This window comes from Schistocerca serialis, unplaced genomic scaffold (genome assembly GCF_023864345.2).
Source record: "Schistocerca serialis cubense isolate TAMUIC-IGC-003099 unplaced genomic scaffold, iqSchSeri2.2 HiC_scaffold_1150, whole genome shotgun sequence".
Lineage (NCBI taxonomy): Eukaryota > Metazoa > Arthropoda > Insecta > Orthoptera > Acrididae > Schistocerca > Schistocerca serialis.
Genome location: NW_026047349.1, coordinates 7,501 through 12,500, shown reverse-complemented (window position 1 = coordinate 12,500; position 5,000 = coordinate 7,501).

Here is a 5,000-nt window from a genome sequence, read left to right as displayed (position 1 = left end):
GTCCATGCCCTGTGAGGAAATGTATTAGACCTTGACTTGGTTGGAATTTTTTATATTTTAATCTTTCTTTTATATTCGGAAAAATTTCATAGACCCTTCTTGCTGTTTGAGAGTTATCCCATTGTTGTTGCCATATGCTTATTGTTTCATCTCTTATTTCTTTTTTATTTCCCAAATGTTTCCCCATTATTTCCCTAATTTTGTCAAAATTACCCTTCTTTAACCAATAATTGGCTGCTTTCTGTCTTATTAGTAAGTCTAATGGGCAAAGACCCATTATGACTAGTAACCCATCTGTCGGTGTTGTTCCAAATGCTCCTATAGATCGCAGTAGTATATTTCTCTGTATTCTCCTCACAGCCATGGAAGGCTTCAGAAGGCGCAACCTGTGGGCCCATAAACTCGATCCATATCCCATCATCGACACTAGCAAGCTGCCATGGTATAGTTTGATGACATTTGGCGGTAAATGAAATCGTTGCTGTCCTATTCTTATTAGCTTGTGCATTATCGATAATGTTTTCCCTCCTACTTGGTCGATGTGGGTCTTGAAGTTCCATCCTTGATCCAGGTAGACACCCAGATATTTACTTACGTTTTTCCTTATTACGTTTGCGTTGTCGATCCTGATTGACGGATCCCTTAACATTTTCCCTTTCAAGAGCATATAGTTAGATTTCTGTGGCGCAATTGCCATCTTGGAATTTCGACACCAGGTAGTTAGAATTTTCATTATTTCTCTACTTCGTCCTTCCAGTTGTTGTCTGCTGTTTCCATGCGTTAGAATTAGCAGGTCGTCCGCGTATGCAACGGCCCCCAATACTGATGCTTCCTGCTGCAGGGAGTGCAGCAACGGCTCCATATTTATGTCCCAAAATATGGGGCCGCAAACTGATCCCTGTGGACATCCTTTAGAGATGTTCTTAGTCACAACCGCATTCGGAGACGTCATCTGTACCACCCGGTCTCTACAGTAGCTCTTGAAACATTTGTATAGTGCTGCCGGACACTGCATTTCCTGCAAGCAGGTAAACAGCGCCGGCCACCACAAATTGTCAAACGCCCCTGAGATGTCCACCATTACTCCTAGAACATATGTACAGGTCGACGAGCTGACAAGTTCGGCCGCAGTGTTGATCGCGTCCTCCGTCGATTTTCCACGGCGGAATCCGAACTGCCACTCGTGCATCCCTGCCATTTCTCGGTGACCGGTCAGTCTCGCACAGAGCAATTTTTCTAGGGCTTTGCCCATGGTATCTAGCAGACATATTGGCCTATATGCTTTACATTCCATTGGATCCTTATCTGGCTTCTTAAGTATTATTACTTCCGCTCTTTTCCATCTTAGTGGAAAAGTGCCTCTTTCCAAACATTTATTGTAAAGACTTGCCAATATTGGAGCTATTTTTTCTTTTATTGCCTGAAGAACCTCGACCGTAACCCTGTCGGGTCCGGGAGATTTTCCTCTTTTTAGGTTTGATATCACTTCTACCACCTCCTGCGGTGAGAAGGGGTAGACTATTATGTTGTTATTATATTCTCTTTGTGCTCTCTCTCTTATAGCTGCCTGCTCCGGTGTGTCCTCAGTGGGATCATCATCCGGTAGCAGGGCTTGGAGGAGCACCGTTATTGTCTCTTGTCTTGTTGTGGTCGTTCTGTTTTCATTCGGTATTCTTATAGATGAGAGGACTGTTGGGGCTCTTATTTTTTCCCTTACTAGCTTATAAGGCTTTCCCCAGGGATCCATTGCTAAGTTATTTCTTACAAAATTTTCCCAACTTCTTTTCCTCACTTCTATGATTTCTCTTCTATATCTCTCCCTGTATTGCCTGTATATGTTTAGTCTATATTCTCTATCTTGTGGGTTGAATGTGCGCTGATACCTGCGTCTTGCCCTGCGCGTAGCCTGACGTAGGTCACTTAGTTCTGGAGTCCATGGTGCCGGGTGGACGCTTTGGACTCTGCTTCTCTTTGGTACGACTGCGTCAATTACCTCCTTTACGCTATTAACTATCTGCTCCACTATCTCATCAATCTCGAGAGCCTCATCCAGCTCCGGCGGGCTATACTCCCGGGAGAGTCTTTCCCAGTCTACTTTTTTGTAGTCATATTCTGAAAGCCATTCTTGTAGCACTACCCTCTGTTCTGCTTTTAGTATATATTTAATTACATTGTGATCACTAGTTGTTACATTCTCCAGTACCTCCCAATTATCTATTTTGTTGTTAGCCCTATTATTCGCCAGTGTTATATCAATGTTTGTTTTTGCTCCTGCTCTATTTGAATATGTAGGTATATCACTAGGTGTATTTATTACATCTAGATTTAGTTCACTTATTACATCTTCTAATTCTTGACCTTTTTCATCTTGTTCTCCGCTATGCCACAGGAATGACTTTGCATTTGCATCCATTGCAATTATTACTTGATAACCCTGTAATGATCTGCATATTACTTTTAATTGTTCTAAATACATAGTTATAGGTTCTCTGTACTGACAATAAATTGATACCAGGTACCATTTTATGTTAGTAGCTTGTACTTCAATTGTTACAATATGCTCATTTGTGAATTGATTTAATACTATTGTTTTTATATTTCTATTTAGAATCACTATTGCAGACATCGGTCTGTCTCCTTTCATAATTACTTGTGCTGTAGCTATCATTCCTGGGATTTTACCCTCCCGGGAGTACGGTTCTTGCATGCATAATATATCAGCTTTGTGTTCTTCCGCTAATTTACGTAATTCATAGTTTACGTGTGCACTTCTCATTGTATTTATTTGGAGAACTCTGAGATCCATTATGGGTGATATGTATGGAAATGATCTGCTGGCCATTCTTTGTTGGGGTCGAACCCTATTCGGCCGTATGTTGTTACCATTTGCGTATATATGTTATCTAGATTAAATTTTAAACCTCGTCTTTCATATACTTGTTTAACTATTTTTTGTAATTGTTCATGTTCCGTTGGAATTCCTGCCGCTGCTAACTGAATGCAGTCTACATCCGCCAGAGCTGGATAAGTAATTCTCGAGCCGTTTCTGTGCCCCACTCTCACTAGTTGTCTAAGTGCAGTGGTTAGCAGGCCAGGTTCTTCTAATCTTGCCATCTGTAGAGCGTTCTCGCATATTTTATATGTGTCCTTAGGGTCCATTGCCCTGTATGTGACACTCATGCTTGTCTGATTGCTTTTATCTTGTCTCTGATTTTCTTGATCTCTTTTGGGCGAACTCGGTCGTCCGTCCGTGCCCTCCATCGGCAGTTTCTTTTCATTGTAAACGGACGACCGAGGTCGTCCGTATTTCTTTCCTGAACTGTTCTTTTCTGTGTCTTTGTTCTGTCTCTGTGTTGGTGTGATATGTTGTGTCAGGGGCGCCTCTGGTCGCCCACTTCTGCCCTCCATCGGCATTTCTTTGTTATGGAAAATGGGCGACCGAGGTCGCCCTTCTGTTTGTACTTGTGCTTCTCTTGTGTTCGTTGTTTGTACTTGTGCATCTACCATATGTAGTGTCTGCACTTGTGCATCCTGCATTATGTTTTGTTTCTTGTCTTGTATCGATGATTCCCGTTGTGTCTTTGGTACCTCTGACTGTCCATCCCTACTTTCCATCTGCATTTTCCTGTCATAAAAAATGGGCGACCGAGGTCGCCCTTGTTTTTGTACTTGTACTTCTTTCGTGTATACAGCTTGTACTTGTGTATCTGTCATTTTTTGTTTTTCTTTTCCTATCCCCTGTATTGTCTCTTGGTGGTATATTTTTGGTTGTGTTGTTCTTTTAATGGGAGTTATAGCAATGCAGTTTTGTGCTGTGCATTTTGTGTGTTGTTTATTGTCTTGTGTGTTGCTTTCCGTTCCCTTATTTTCAGGCTGTTTGCCTGTGGTCCCTTTTGCCTCCTGTTCCCTTGCCCCTACTGCTTCCCTGATTTTTATGCCCCTTAGTGTATCCCTTAATTGCTTACTAGGTGATTTGTGCTTCTTTCTTTTTTCTTGGGGTTTACTCTCCATAATCTGTCCTTTGTATTAATCTCCCTAGTAAAAGCTGATATGTGGGGCATTCTTTTGAGTTTGGTGCTCTACATTTTCTTTTCCCTCTTCGATTACATGGTATACATGTTTCCGGCCTGTTCTTTTCAGGGCACTCTTTCTTGTTGTGGTTATCTGTTCCACAGTGTCCACAGGTGGGGTCACCCCAAGTACAATACTTCTGAACGTGGCCCAGATCCATGCATTTATGGCATCTGGGTACCACACAATAGTCCTTGACCGCCACTGAACTATATTCTACATATATTCTTCCACTTTGTATAAGCTCTTTCCTTAACGTTGGTGAAACTTCAACTACTTGATGGCCCGTATCTCTATCCTTTTTCCCCATCCTAAATTTCGGTCTAAATTCCTTTTTAAAATCTTGTAGGCTCATCTTTTCTTCGAAATTCTGCATGTGAATACATTCTGTTAGTTCTTCTGGTGTCAGTCTGTTCGAAACATCAAATATGGTCATTAATGGCCATCGTTTCTTTGTTTTTTCGCATATTACAGATCTCTGTAGGTCTTTATGCCCCATTATAGTGTTCCTATCCTGCTGTGTGGGGGTTTCCACTATTACTGCATTTTTAGCTATTACTACTTTATTTATTTTAACTTTTGCCTTGGTTGGGTTTATTACTCTCGTAAATATTTCTTTCACTTCTTTCACACTCTGTCCTTCTTTTGGTTTCAGAAATAATGCCACTCCTTGCTTCGCTGTCACTTTTTCTATACTCTCTTTCATGTTTATTTGTGGTTTCTGTGGTCCTCCTGCCACCACTGTGGCATATGTCTTTGTTCTTTCAGTCGTAATTTGTTTGTTTTGCCGTTCCAACTCTTTAATTCTTCCTTCTAGTTGGCTTTGGGCTATTGCCCACAAGGCCAACTTATCCTTTATCTCGTTAATCCTATCATTACTCATCTTCCCTTTGTCTGTCACTAGTAGCGCGTTTATTTCTTTTAGCCTT